The sequence below is a fragment of the Mauremys reevesii genome, linkage group 7 (genome assembly GCF_016161935.1).
Source record: "Mauremys reevesii isolate NIE-2019 linkage group 7, ASM1616193v1, whole genome shotgun sequence".
NCBI classification, from domain to species: Eukaryota; Metazoa; Chordata; order Testudines; family Geoemydidae; genus Mauremys; species Mauremys reevesii.
In genome coordinates, this window is record NC_052629.1 from 37,144,961 (window position 1) to 37,161,418 (window position 16,458).

The window sequence follows — 16,458 nt, forward strand, 5'->3', positions numbered from 1 at the left end:
GCCCTTTGGGCTACCAGTGGCCAAGCAACCAAGGCTGCTTAAGTCTCTCCTCCCTGGGCCTCTTCCTCTGATCCCTCCCCTTTTGCCTAGTGGGGAAATCCAAACCAAAGTAAGTAAAAGGGGTTTACCAATGTCCAAGCTCCACAGGATACTTCCCTCTCTAGTTGTCTCTGGGGTAGGTCCTCCCTCCCCTCAGGGAGGACCCCTTTGGGCAACTGTATCACAGCCTTTAGGCTTCCCTCTGCACTGCTGGAATTGTGAGCTGGAGGTCTGCTCACCTCCAACTCTGCCACCCAAATGAGCTAATTCACTGTCTTTTAATTCCTCTGGCAGGTGGAGCATTTGCTGCAGGTGTGGCAGGGCAGAGCTACCTGAGACCAAAATAATCCCTTAACCCCTTGTAGTGTGGGGTTTGTAAACCAAATCACAGCACTTCAAAGGGGTGGGAGGGTGTGTGCTGCTCCACCTAGTCCAGGGGGAAGGGGCTTCTCCTATGGGACCTGCCCTTTATCAACACCCCAGCCCTTCTGGTACCTGGGCTGGAGACAGTATCATCACGCTGACCCACTCTGCATTTGCAGCGTCTATGCCTCTCACACCCCACCCTTAAAGCCATAAGTAACGATATAATCCATAACCTCTTTGATAAGGATGCAAGCAAGTGTACCACCATGGTCCCAGATTTTGTGATGTGGACATATAGATTAAGACCATTCATTCATTTAATTAAGGCTAAGCAAATGGTAACTTTTTTACTCAGATCTAGATCTGAAGAGATGACAGACATGAAAAGCTTCCTTTTCTAATCTACCCTTCTTTCTTCTGTTTTTTTCTCTCAATACCCTGGTGCTACATTTAAGAGAGAGGTAGATTGTAGTTGACTTTAGTGATTCTGAAGTCATAGCTACACAGAACTTTGGAACAGTGATTATATTGTAGCAGTTTAGTTCACAGTATACTTGGTGCTGGTTCACATGATGCTGGCTCGCCTCCTTATTTCCCTCTGCTGTATTGCATTAATGACAGCTAAATATACATGCTGTGCTGTACCTCCACCTCCAGAAGGCAAGGCGCACTAGATGCAGTCCTGGGATCGAGTTGGGTGGCTCCTGATTCTAGGCTGGCTAGGGGCTGAGTTAACCCCTGGAATATATTAAAGCAGCCCCACATGGGGCTGTTCTTATGTATGACAGCCTTCTCCAGGCTGTCTATGAGCTCCTCTACTGCCCCAGCTTCCCAGAATCACTGTAGACTCCCCCCACACAAGGCTTGCCACGGTGCAACCTAGGGCTGCTTAGGGTAGTTTTACGTTGCTCCTGCACCAGGAGAAATTCTCTTTCCAACCTTGAAGTCCCTTTACATGTCATCGGTGTGGTGGATAGAGGCCATGCCAGGATCAGTGAAAAGTCTGTCACTGTCTTAATATTACCTTTCTATACACATAACTGAGTTAATGAATAAGAGAGCAGTTGGTCCCACAAGACATGCCATACTTAAGTAAATTTGAGAAAACCTGTGTCATGGTTACAAGCGAAACACCAATTTAGACCCTTGTGCAGTTCTTCTCAAGTGCACCCTCACATGACAGGCTTTGCTAATTTAACCTTTTTCAAGGGTGGAACCCTGCAAATCAACCATTCCTGGAGTATGCCTACACTTGGAGCTTGGGTGTGATTCCCAGCTCAAGGAGATATATTCACATGAGCTCTCACCAACTTAGCATGCTGTGACGGGGCGGGACAGCCCCGCACTGGTACAGCAGGGGTTAACCCTTCTTTGCTAGCAGAGGAAGCCACGCCCAGGAAGCTCTGCTGGGCATGCTCCAACTGGCAGACCGGTATAAAAGCCTGCAGGTCTGCTCAGTCTGGGCTGACCACCGGGGGAGAAGGACGCAGACCGTCAGCTCCTGTGGGAGGAGAGCCAGTGAGCCTGAACCGGGATGTCAGCCGAGCAGAGGCCGTACCGGAGACCCCGGAGAGGGACGCCGGCCGGAGGGGACCTACGGGGGAACCGCTCCCACAACGCCGACGTCCGGCTAGACAGGGTAGGAAGTGACCCAGGGGATTGTAGAGACTGACAGCCTTAAAGCTGCAGTACCGCTCGGCGTGTTGCGGGCGGATCCCCGCCGAGCGGGTGGCAAGGAGAGCTTGCCACAATCAGGGCCCTGGGTTGGGGCTCGGTGGAGAGGGCAGGCCCGAGTCCCCCTACCCCACCTCTTAATACCCCGCCCCGAAGAGGGCGGTTATGGACTCCGGCCGCTAGGCCGCGCTGCCCCGCCCCGAAGGGGGCGTCTATGGACTCCGGCCGCTAGGCCGCGCTGCCCCGCCCCGAAGGGGGCGTCTATGGACTCCGGCCGCTAGGCCGCGCTGCCCCGCCCCGAAGGGGGCGTCTATGGACTCTGGCCGGTAGGCCGTAATACGCCGGCTGCCAGGGGCAGACCGAAGGACAAGTGAGTGGCGCGGCGCTAGGCCCCCAGCCCGCCCCTGCCACAAGGGGGTGCTGGGGTGTCAGACCCGTCACAACTGGCACCTGACCAGGGACCTGAACGGGCCTGAGATAAGGCCACAGGACCCAATATGGACCCCGAGAAACTTTTGAAGTGGCTGCTGGAGAATCATCAGCAGCAGATGGCGCAACAGCACCAGCAGCAAACTCAGCTGCTCCAGCAGCTGGCGGCCCAGCAGCAGGCACAAGCCGCACAGCGACAGGAACAGCAGCAGCAGCTGATCTGGGAGCTGACAACCCAGCAACAGGCGAACCAGGAGCGGCTGGTTCAACAGATGGCGGCACTAATCGGCCCGGCACCGAGTACGCCTCTAGGGGCCATCAGGGGCAACCCCGGCGAGGGTCTCGGGGGATTACCCGTGCGCCTAGCTAAGATGGGGCCGGGGGATGACCCCGAGGCCTTCCTCGTGACCTTTGAACGAGTCGCGACCGCCGTGCAGTGTCCCCTCACTCATTGGGCCACGATACTGGCACCCTACCTGACGGGCCCAGCTCAAGCGGCGTACCGGAACTTGGACCCCCAAGACGCACTGGACTACACGAAGGTCAAGGCCGCCATCTTGGACGAAGTTGGCGTCAGCCTGGAGACCTACCGCCAGCGACTCCGCCAGGAACGATACACGCCAGGGGCCAGGCCGCGGGCCGTGGCCCAGCGAATCCGGGACCTCTGTTGGAGGTGGCTGGAGCTGGAAGGGCGGACGGGCGTTCAAGTGGCCAAGATGGTAGCCTTAGAGCAGTTCCTGCAAGCCCTGCCTCCGGGAGGGAAGGAATGGGTGCAGCAACACCACCCCAAGACCCTCGCGGACGCGATTTCCCTGATGGAGGACTACCAGGCAGCAGATGGGGCATTGAAGACCAACCCCCAGGGGGGAGAGCCCGGTGGACGGAGCCCAGGGCAGGCCCGGGGGCCACGTAAGGGGGACGGGGGAGAACCTCGGTTGCATGTCCAGCCCCCCCGGAATACCAGTAACCCGGGGCCCTAGGGCGACACCCCGAGGAGATATCCCGCGACGACCGGAGGAGGCACCAGTAAGGCCGGGCAGCCCCCGCCACAACCCTATCGAGGAAGGGAGACGGGACCACTGCTACGAGTGCGGTCAGGTAGGGCACTTCAGGAGGGAGTGCCCGTACATGGATTGCAATTATGGGCAGGCGTTGATGGCGGTTCCGACGGGACTTGCTCCGTCTGGCACATTCGGTGCCGTGGGCCGGACACCTAGGCAGGGAGAAGACGTTGCAAAGGGTGGCCCAGAGGTTCTTTTGGCCGGGCATCCATGCGGAGGTACGAGATTATTGCGCCTCCTGCCCAGAATGCCAGAGAGCCGGTCCAAAAGGTGTACCAAGGGCCCCCCTTGTACCCTTGCCGGTGGTGGGGACGCCTTTTGACCGGATAGGCCTGGATCTCGTGGGACCCCTGGAGAAGAGCGGCACAGGTCATAAGTACATCATGGTGGTGGTCGATTATGCCACACGCTATCCCGAAGCGGTGCCACTGAGGTCCACCACAGCACCGGTCATTGCTAACAAACTATTGCAGATCTTCGCTCGGGTAGGTATCCCGAGGGAAATACTAACGGACCAAGGAACGAATGTGACCTCTAGATTGATGGCAGAGCTGTGCAGGCTGCTGAACATCCGGGCACTAAAGACCTCCGTCTACCACCCCCAGACGGATGGCTTGGTCGAGCGATTCAACGGCACTTTGAAGGCCATGCTGAGAAAGTTTGTAGAGGACGACCCCCGGCACGGGGATAAAATACTCCCCGCACTCCTCTTCGCGGTGCGAGAGGTACCCCAGGCGTCCACGGGGTTCTCCCCCTTTGAGCTCCTCTACGGGAGGAGGCCTAGGGGTATCCTCGATCTCCTAAGGGAAACCTGGGAAGAGCAGGAGACCCGTGTTCGAGGGTCGGTGCAGTATATCCTCCATCTGCGGGAACGCCTCCGGGAGCTGGGGACCTTGGCCCGCGAAAATCTGGTTAGAGCCCAGCAGACTCAGGAGGCTCAGTATAACAAGGGGGCCAAGGTGCGAACTTTCGAGCCGGGGGATCGGGTCCTCTTGTTGCTTCCTTCCTCAGAGTCCAAGCTGCTGGCCAAGTGGCAGGGCCCCTTTGAAGTGGTCAGGCGGATTGGGCCGGTCGACTATGAGGTACGGTTGTCCGGGCGAAGGAGGGATACCCAGGTCTACCACGTGAACCTCCTTAAGGCCTGGAGGGACCGAGAGGGCCTGCTGATAGCCCCATACCCAACAGAACCGGAGTTGGGGCCGCTGGTGGGAGAGCCCGAGACAGCCGGGACGGCGGACATAGGCCACGAGCTTACCCCACCCCAGCGGGACCAGGTAGAACGACTGGTGGCGGCGTTCCCCATGGTTTTGTCGACGCGACCCGGACGAACCACGTTAGCAAACCACCACATTGCTACCGTTCCAGGGCACAAAGTGCGGGACACACACCGCCCGCTCCCCAGGAAGATGTGGGAGACAGTGAAGGAGGAGCTCGGGCTGATGCTAGCCTTAGGGGTGGTGGAAGAGTCGCGGAGTGAATGGCGGAGCCCCACAGTGTTGGTCCCCAAGCCAGACGGGACAGTCAGGTTTTGCATTGACTTCCGCAAGGTAAACGCAATTTCACGTTTTGACGCCTATCCCATGCCCCGGGTGGACGAGCTGCTGGAGCGGCTAGGAAAAGCCGAGTTCATCTCCACCCTGGACTTGACGAAGGGATATTGGCAGATCCCGTTGACGCCGGCCTCACGAGAAAAGACAGCATTTCCAACGCCGTTCGGACTCTACCAATTTACTATGATGCCGTTCGGATTGCACGGGGCCGCGGCTACCTTCCAGCGACTCATGAACCAGGTGCTGAACGCACACAATGAATACGCTGCAGCGTACATCGATGACATTGTCATCTACAGTAGCACTTGGGAGGAACATCTGCAACACCTGACCGAAGTTCTACGGGCATTAGGCGAAGCCGGCCTCACCGCAAACCCGGCGAAATGTCACCTGGGCCAGAAGGAGGTGACTTACCTGGGCTACACGGTTGGCAGGGGAAAGATCCGTCCCCTCGTAGACAAGGTGGAAGCATTAAGGACGTACCCTACGCCCACAACCAAGCGGCAAGTCCGGCAGTTCTTGGGGCTGGCTGGGTACTATTGGCGGTTTGTGCCTAACTTCGCCACACTCGCTGCCCCACTGACGGAGTTGACGCGCAGTTCACAACCCCAGAAAGTACGCTGGACGGAAGGCTGCGAAAAGGCCTTTCGCACCCTGAGCGAACAATTAACACGGGAACCGGTACTAGTTCAACCAGATTTTTCAAAACTCTTTATCCTACAGACGGATGCCTCGGAGGTGGGACTGGGGGCCGTACTGTCACAGGAGGTAGGGGAAGAAGAACACCGGGTCTTGTACCTTAGCCGCAAGCTGTTCCCCCGCGAAACCCGGTACTCCACCATAGAACGCGAGGCCTTGGCAGTGAAGTGGGCGGTCAAAGCACTAAGGTACTATCTATTAGGGAACCCCTTCTCCTTAGTGACTGACCACGCGCCCCTCCGATGGATCAATAGTATGAAGGAGACGAATAACCGGATCATGCGGTGGTACCTGTCCCTCCAACCCTACGCCTTCCGCGTGTCACATCGGCCAGGCAAGGCTCATGGGAACGCGGACTTCTTCTCCTGCATCGGGGAGGAGGAGAGGGAGGCGGGAGTCCAGGGTCAGCTGGGCCCGACAGCTGTCTTAAGGGGGAGGGTGTGTGACGGGGCGGGACAGCCCCGCACTGGTACAGCAGGGGTTAACCCTTCTTTGCTAGCAGAGGAAGCCACGCCCAGGAAGCTCTGCTGGGCATGCTCCAACTGGCAGACCGGTATAAAAGCCTGCAGGTCTGCTCAGTCTGGGCTGACCACCGGGGGAGAAGGACGCAGACCGTCAGCTCCTGCGGGAGGAGAGCCAGTGAGCCTGAACCGGGACGTCAGCCGAGCAGAGGCTGTACCGGAGACCCCGGAGAGGGACGCCGGCCGGAGGGGACCTACGGGGGAACCGCTCCCACAACGCCGACATCCGGCTAGACAGGGTAGGAAGTGACCCAGGGGATTGTAGAGACTGACAGCCTTAAAGCTGCAGTACCGCTCGGCGTGTTGCGGGCGGATCCCCGCTGAGCGGGTGGCAAGGAGAGCTTGCCACAATCAGGGCCCTGGGTCGGGGCTCGGTGGAGAGGGCGGGCCCGAGTCCCCCTACCCCACCCCTTAATACCCCGCCCCGAAGGGGGCGTCTATGGACTCCGGCCGCTAGGCCGCGCTGCCCCGCCCCGAAGGGGGCGTCTATGGACTCCGGCCGCTAGGCCGCGCTGCCCCGCCCCGAAGGGGGCGTCTATGGACTCCGGCCGCTAGGCCGCGCTGCCCCGCCCCGAAGGGGGCGTCTATGGACTCCGGCCGCTAGGCCGTAATACGCCGGCTGCCAGGGGCAGACCGAAGGACAAGTGAGTGGCGCGGCGCTAGGCCCCCAGCCCGCCCCTGCCACAAGGGGGTGCTGGGGTGTCAGACCCGTCACACATGCTAAAAATAGAGTGTCGCCACAGCAGTAGGAGCTAGCTGCCCTGAATACATACCCACTGAAGGCCATAGGTATATCTTTGTGGGGGGGGGGGGAAGCAGAGGGGGGGAGAGGAGAGCAAGCCTGTCTGTCCACTTGTACTGCCATGGCTATTTTTAGCACACTAGGTCCATCACACTCCCAACTCCAAGCACAGACATACCCTTGGACTTTATGTCTGGATTGCAGGCCATGTGTTTCCCAACCGTGGCTCCCTTAGCAAGTTCAAATGGGCTTAGCCTCTGCTGGAGATTTCCCTTTGGGAGTTGTGACCAGCAGGTGATTAGAAAAAGCTGTTTTGAGTCATTTTAAACCAATATATTATTTGTTCACCCAAAACAAAACAAGCATAGAAAAGGGTTAAGATAACAAAAAAGCCTACATGCTTGGTTCATAGGTAATCCTTATCCTTTCCTGGCAAGTGCTGGTAAATTCTATTTAGACATGGCTCCCTGCTTCTGCACTGGAAGGGACAGACACTCATGCTGCAGTTTCTCTCTTTTGGTGTCTATCCTGCAGTATCTCTCCCTAAGCAGCTACTGCCCACTCACCTTCCTCTTTTTTTCTTGGCGGGGGGGAAGGAGGGGAGGCCGTGATTTTAACTGTAGATGGTCCTTTTAATCTCTGGGCTCTGGCCGTGGCCACACAGCTGTGTCACTTTTGGCTAGCACCTGGAAAGCATCTTCCCACTTAATGGCCCCTCATTTTTTCCTTAGCTCCCTTAAAGTTCCTTACCTAGAGACCTCTTATCTCTGACCACTGTTTCATTTCCTGCTTTCTCTCCCTAAAAGCCTCCTTTGATTTAACTCCATGTAATTAGATAGAATGATATTAAACAGGTAAACTGTTTATATAATATTCATACAGAATAATACAGACTTATCCTTCATTTGCCACACCTTTTCCTATAGAATAAATTGTGGGTTTTTTGTACCTACTTTACTCTGGAAAAATGAATACACAAGAAAACCAGAATAGAGGCAATTATTTCCATATTACCAGCCTTCTGTAATAGTTTAAAAGATCAGCTACTGTAGCACGAAAGATTGAGGAAGTTTGCAAAACCAGTTACTTCACATGCACTGTAGCTGATTTGAAAAGACACATTGTGATGCGAGCCCACGTATCTAATCTAGCTCTTCAAAGAGAACTCTTCATTCCCTCAAACTTTCTCATCCCCATTCCCCATAAATGATACAAATTCTTTTAAAGAGAGAGGATTTTTGTATCAACTAAATGAGATACATAAAACTACACAGAAGGCTGTGAATTCATTAGGATACTGATCTAAGCCCTGAAAGTACAAGATGATTTTAAAAAAGCAACAAAAAACAATTATGGTCCAGAAGTTAAATTCTTACAAACCGGGACCAAATATTTAAAAGCATGTAAGGACTAAAGAATGCAACTGACTTACTTAGACATTGTTATGAGATACATTTTGTAGATGAAACTGTAAAATCAAACAGTATAACCAGTCCACATGGCCACTATCTAGCCTGAAATCTGTAACATATTTTTAACAATAAAGAAACATGAATAACTACAGCTTACATGCTGATGAGATAAACAGAAGTCAACTTAGTCATCATTGCTAAAAAGATCTTGTCATATGTTGGTGCTCAAATCGTTAATGTTAAGAAATGGTTATTTACGGACATGAAGCATGAGTATTCATATCAGAGAAAAATTATTTGAAAAGCATTTTTAATCAAAATTAATGGAATATGTTACTTATTTTTTAAAAGAAAGCCACTCAGAATATTTTCTGGAATAATCAATATTTCAGTGAGTGTTAGTGACACCTGTAGTCATAGACAAGTAGTCAAATCAAGTACTGTACAGTTACTCAGCCAGGGCAAGCTTATCTTTTCCAAGCTAATTAAAAGGGTTTCTCTGTGCCTAAAGCTATCTAATTATACAAGAAATATTCCCATATCATTACAGATGACTCTTTGGAATGGATTTTCATTGTAGTTCTGGGTGAGTTTGGTGCATAACTTTTTTTATTTCTAATAGTTATATGTAAACCTCTCCAAATTTTCCATATAAACACATCTATTGTATCTAGATGCAAGGAATAAGCCAACATGATTCTGGAGGTGAGCCTGAAAGCAAAGCCCTAGGTATAAATACACTATACTGAGGGGGTGAAGGAGAGAGAGGTTGAATTTTATGCTTTAAGACCATCTGTAATACATTCCAAAGTGAAATATGCTATACATATGCTGTAGTTCTGTTTTCTTGCCTCCAGCCACATATCTCACTTAACAACGTAGAACAAAATATCCAAAGTTTGACACCCCTTTTTAGCTTTGTAAATAAGAGCGTTAGCCCAGGCATCAGGTGTTCAGGTCAAATTCCAGCTTGGTTAATTACACTAGGCCATCTCAGTTACTCCTGAAGATTCAATTTGATACAGCACCCCTCACTTTCTGCTGTCATGTACCTGGAGAAAGCAATCATTTTGATGGTGGGTGGCTTTACCTTGACAATTACTTTTGCTATGAAGTTCTCTTATCAGTGTCCTCTGCCTTTGAAAACACACTACCCAGTGATTTAGGGCCAAAAATTAATTTTGTTAAAAATAAAGGCTTTAAAAACATATAAATATTTCACAAAACAGAGTATTAAATATAAATACTTTTCTGCAATGACAGCACTCAGTTATCTCTGTTCTGAACCCAATAATTTGGTATGATTTGCACACAAGCGTAACAGAGGAAGCAAGTAAAGCTGATCCTGTGGCTTAAGCAGAGGACAGAGACATCACTGGTAAAATCCTGGCTCTATGATTTTTGTAGGGTCAGGATTTCTTTACAGGATTCTATTTCCAGCTCTGCCAAAGACGTGTTGTGTGACCTTAAGGAACTCATTTAACCTTAGTGTCTCTTCTGAGATATTGAGATATTTCCTACCTCACAAGGTTGGTATGAGGCTTAATTCGGTAATGTTTTTAAAGCATATTGTGGTCTAAGTAAAACTCAAAACAAACAGCTTGAATAGCAAGTAGTAAATAAGGGGTTTATTTTTAAATTACAGCATCAGGGATTTACTGCCTGGAGAAAAGCTCTACTCTAGCCTGCTCAATCCTGGGCAGGAAGTAGCTTCTCAGGCCGTGGGCAGTAGAGACCTGTAGAGGTCCAGAAAGCAATGGGGAGCTCATGCAAATGAACTCCCACTCCCAAAGCTTCTAAGCATGTACTTGCCACTATAGAGGGATCATGAAAGCTATTTCTGTCTCTCCTCCAAGTTCGATATTGCTGGCAGGCAATGTGGAGCTAAATCGGTGTCAGCAGGGCCGGATTAACTCTCCTGTGGGCCCAGGGCTATTAGATTTTGTGGGGCCCCTGTATACAAGTCTTTTTCCTAATTTAAAACAAAATGATCACAATTATGGCATCTAGGCCAGTAACGCTATACTAAACTTGCCTTTTAATTAACATAAAACCATTCTGTGGTTACATTTCAGTCCTAAAACAGGTAGAATATAGTTAAGTTAGTTCAAAGTAGCCTACTTCTGACCTTAGAACAGCTGTTATATTAGTTTCTTTCTGGGAGGGTTTTTGGTTGCAGGAGGGGATTCTGACCTGAGGTAGGGGTGCAGGAGAGGGTGCGAGGTGCAGGCTCCAGCCAGGAGGTGCTGCCTACATGCAGTGGCCCCATGCCGCTCCCAGAAGCAGCCAGCTGCTGGCACATCTCTGCATGCCCCTGGGGGGAGGGGGACAGTGTGTCTCCATGTGCTGCCCGCGCCCGCAAGCACTGCCCCCATTGGCCACTGGGAGTGGCGGGGATGGGGCTGGGGCTGGGAACAGCATGCCGAGCCACCTTCCGCCCCACCACAGGCTACAGAGACATGACAGCAGCCATCCGCTTCTGGGAGTGGCGTGGGGCCATGGCATGCAGGCAGCCTGCCTGAGCCCTGCTGTGCCGGTGCCCCCCTTAGCCTGGGGCCCCAGGCTGCAGCCCCATAAGCCCCTGCGTTAATCCGGCCCTAGGTGTCAGCACCTTTCTCCGGAACAGATCACTACCCACTTTCTGTCCACATCCAGTGTGAAGACAGTCCACACAGTAAACGTGTGCACAAATACAGAACAGCTAATACAACATCGGAGTATGCAAAAGAGAAAAAAGGAATCATAGGCATATCGACCTTGTATCATTATTATATTTCCATGGCTTTGTCTTCACATCAGATGAGTTTCATGTAGAAAAATGATAAATCACAAACAGAAGAATACTTCTGTGTTGTACATTATTTATACTCCCTATTATATATCAGTCAGCAAAAGAACAAGTTACTAGAGCTTTATCAACCAACATTCTCAGCTGCCAGGATACTTTTTAAAACACTCAATAACAACTCCTCTCGTTGATACCATTGTGCGGTTCTTCTAAGCTCTACTTTTCCTTTTCAATGTTGTCTAACCATTCACATCGCCATGAGGATTTATGTACATTGGATCCTGTATTTCAGAAAACTCCTTAGAGTTCTCTAATCTGGACAATTATACTGCAGTTCGTAGTGGAGTTTTATTCTAAGCAAAGTACCAAACATTTTTAAAATAACTGAGATTTTGCTCTGTTTTATTATTTATATAGGACAAACTGAGAGACCTTTGTATTCACAAAAGATAAAACATAAGCCTAATTATTAGAAAGCTAGAAGTTTGTACTTCTCTAACATGGAGAAATAAATAGGATATATAACAGTCATGTCTGAGATAAGGTATGTATTTCATTTTGGTAACTTTATCCTTCATGTATCTGTTTCTCAACAAAAAACAGGGAAAAAAATGAAAGGAGCCATCTCAAATATTTCCAAGAGATCTTTTAATTTCCTTTTTATGATTAAACTGTGTTAATATATCTGCTATTCTTATGCTGAATAAGAAGATAAAATATTTTAAAACTCGATGCTTATTGACAAAGAATACGAGAGATAAATGTTCTCTATATAGATTTGAGATCTCTTTAAATATTCTGTATATTTCCAGACATTTAGTCTGACATTACATCACTTATTATAGGGAAATTTGGTAGAGATCCTTACACTAAGGCTGCAAACCATTTTCTGTTAAAAAAAAAAAAAGATTCTTGTGACCCTTTTTTTTTGAGACGCTGTAACATCCATTGTTTGTAGAAGGCTCTTGATATTCTGAAGGGATAAAGCCCCAGGGGCAGAAAATTACCTTTTCTTTGTCCAATGAAATTCCATTCAGGTTTGTCTGAGATGTATACTGTTAAGGATTGCCATTTCCCATGTGTTGCTCAGGAAAATCCTGGCAGCATGTCAAAATAGGAACTGAACATGAACATTCTAATCTAATGCTGAGCCCACACTCCTGTCAGCAGCAGAGCACACTATATTTGGAACACCTGGGAGAGGTCAGAGCAGCTGGAGCAGCAGGGAAAACAGGCCAGGCTCCCCTTGCCTCAACACCCCCCTTCCCTGGATCTGGCATGTGGCCCTTCCCCCTCCCCCCATACACCCTCCCTTCACCCCTGCTCCAGTGCACACAGGGCAGGAACTTCCCGAACTCTTAATGCAGGGATGGGAGAAGGAGATTGCTGAGTTCCATACTATCATCCCTCCATCAGGGGAGAGGGGGAAGAAACCTAGTTTGGGCTCCCCCCAACCACCTCTAGAATCCAGTCAATGATGCCACTGTTATCCCCTCTCTGGGATAACAGTTTTCTCCTAACAGCTAATGTAACTAGTCGTATATAGTTCATGTGCTATGAGTCTGTGCTGCAAGATTTAGAGTTCAAAACCTGCTGGTGATGCATGATGAGGTTATTACAGTTGCACATACTAGAATTTTTACTTTTTCAAAACACCTAGCAAATTACATTAAAAAACCTAAATAAAAATGTTCCTTAGGTTGCCACATCAAACACTCAAAGTTAGAAAATGCCAGATGGAGGCACCGGGGGGGCAGAATTACTGTTGCAAAGGCAACCATAAATATGGCATTATCTACCTTTGGAGTCCTTCACTTTGAGACCGAAATAACTTTATTTTAATGTAGTTTTAGGTGTTTAATTACTACCTGCACAATAAACCATTTAATATGTTGGCATTAAGAGAAGCAGAAGGCTAAGAATGGCAAGGTCAATTTATTTTGCAGTTGGCACATAATATTAGAAAAATCTTCCATCCCAATTTTTAGACAGCATTATAAAGAATCAGAATCCCCTCTAATTACATAATTACAGGGTCAATTCTACAAATGAGGAGCCAGGCTTTTCAAAATACTTCTGCAATGAACTAATTTTCAATAGCCTTGGAAGGTAAATAATTAGTGTGCTATGTAAGTGCTACATATTTATTATTTTTATACTTACATATGATATCATTATCATTCTGCAAGTGAGGAAACTAAGATGGGGGAAAGTAAAGTAACTTGCCCTCCACTATAGTGAGTCTGAAAGATGTGAAGAAGATTGTACAAGCTAATACATTTGTAGAAAAAAATATTTTGTTTTAATTCAGTAGTTTTCAAAGCTAGAGCTTTACTGGATTTTTTTCTCCCTCTTTAATATAGCTATAAGTTACTCTAAGAGAAATGAAAAACAATTATTACTAAGCCAAATTATGCTCTCCAGAGAATGAAACCTCTACATTTTGCATCATCATCTGCATTCATAAATCAAAACCTACTTCATTGTACAAAGGTTCAGTACAGATATTAACAATTTTGGATAAGGCACTGGACTCAGACTCAAGAAAATCACATTCTACTCCAAGTTCTGTCACTGGCCTGGTTGGCAGTCTTGGGTGAGTCACTTCACCACTGTGTTTCAATTTGTCCATTCATAAAATGTAAAGAGCATGGAGATGTATGCATGGGAAGCACACTATATGAGCAAAATAATACTATTACTTCCTCTTCCCCCACCTTGCATACAAAGAGGATTTTTGGGGGTTTTTTTGTTTGTTTTTGTTTTATTTAAGTACATATAACCACCAATCTGTGAATTGTCAGTGAAGCCCTTTCAATGAGCAAATATTGAAGGGGTTTAAAATGAAGTTGTTACAATAATGTTTGAAAATAGAACTATAGCATTTGCCATACCCAATCAGCCCATTAGTTTGTCAAGTGTGATAGCCTACTTCTAGCAGTGGTCATTAGCCATTATTTTAAAAGGAAGATGACCTTTTCCATCACCCAATCACCCTAACAACGTATCCATTCATCTACAGTATTCTATGTTCTGATCATCTGCGGCAGAGAATCCCACATGCTGATTACACTCTGTTTGAAGTAGTATTTATTTTTATTGCTCTAAGTTTACTTACCATTAATTTGGTATATTGTGTCACCCCTTATTCTCATATCAAATGAGAGAAGACTAAACCAAATATTTGACAGACTTTAGTCATTTAAAATTGTACTACAGAAAACAATCGCTTTTGACACTTCATAGAAATATTTTTCCTACTGAATTCTCCTCTTATATTTTGCCTTAAACGATCTGTTCTAATGTGTTGTAGCCAATAAAAATGCTTTTTAAGATAGCTGAAGTAAAAGAATTCTCCTGTGTTGCAACTGCAGTTCCCACTGCTGAAAAGTATTTACTCTTTGGACTATGGAAGGTTTGGGTGAGATTGCTTGTGAGAAACTGTCTTTTCTGTAGTATAGATGACATCAGTTGTGATACAATTTTTAATCTCCTGTTTGTTAGTGGGTGGTGTTAGCGGGGATGCTGTGTACACAAGAATTACAAGGGAATCCTGAGTTAGAGAATTTGTAAGGGCACAGCATGGGGCAGTAAGAGGATTTGTAAACTGTGACAGAAATTGCAGCAAACAGATGCAGCAAACTTAACACTGTCATCAGCATGGTAGTGAGCCTCACAGGGCCAGTAGAAAGAGTTACAACACAGTTGCCAACTTTCACATGGTAAATAAGCACCCCGACTTTCACAATAAGCCAAAAATCAAGCTAATCCCATTTCAAAACAAGACCAAAACCAGCCAATCCCCAAGAACCCCAACACTCTATGTGCCTGGATCCCCCCGTCATGCAGTCTGGGACTGTGATGGACCCACTATGCACCCCTGACTCTCTCCCCCCGACCCCTGCTTGCCGGGAGCCAATCAGAAAAAAGAAGCAACAAGCCACAAGCCAAACGCTAGCCAACGAGCAACTCACAAGCCAAATAAGCCACACCAAAAAAAAGCCCAATTTCTATGTTTTTTTCACAGGTTTGGCATGTCTGACTTACACTAGTGGGGTGCAAGGTAGTGTGCAAAAAATAGCAGCGTGGACATTGTGGCTCTGGCTGTCAAGCCCACACAAACTTCTAGGTTTGATGTGGTTAGATCGCCCAAGTTGCTGCTGGAACCGCAATGTCCACACTGCTATTTTTGTTAGCTTAAGCCCTGCTAGTGCAAGTCAATCTATCCAGGCTGGGAGGCGCTCTCCCATGTGTAGTGTACACATACCCAGTGACAGGAAAAGTAAACACTTAGAAGAATATTACAGTCTCATTTTTACTGTAGATTGAGTGCCAAAAAGCATTTTGAAATAAATACTCTATATTATTTCAACCCAGCAGTGTTCCCTACAGCCTGGATGGAGTCTTGAATATCCCAATTAGAACAGGATAAATTTATTTTTATGACAAAAAGGTAACTGAAAATTAGCCTTATCAAAATCACAACATATTACACAATTGTTGACATTTTTTTTTCATTTTTTGCCAAAAAAGTACCTTTATAACAGTTCCCAACAACTTTAGCAAAAGTGTTTATTATAAAAGTGTTTTCTAAATGGTTATTTAATTTTGATAGTCATTTTGATAACATTACATAAAAATGCACAAAACATTTTTAAAATACAACCCAAGAAATGAGTCTGATTCAAACACTTTGAAATTAAAATTTTAACATTTCAAATGTTTTTTAAATGACAATAGTGCCAATCAAAAATTGAAAACCTAAATCCCATCACTTATTCCCATGGATTTTTCTCCTTTACAGTGTCTGTTCTTCAGAGGCCCTGCACTGTCACCATCAATTTATGGCCTCTATTTGAAGAGGGCATGAAACATTTTTAGATATAAAACCCATTTGTATTCCCTTTGCAATAGGTGAAGTTCTGTTTCTTTTGTACTGTATTTATGTTGTGTTTCAGAGTTGATAAAATGATTATATATTTATCCCTATTGTACTCCACAGTGTAAAACATTAGATTTTGTGACAAGTATAGAATGATCAATCTTGTATTCATAATTGTTAACCATTGACCCTATCCTGGTCTTGGGGAGTTTATAGTTTTGGGTAACATAATTCCTTTACTAAGCAGGTTTCATGGATGCTATGAAAGCTGAAACAGCTAGCAGGAGAACAAATA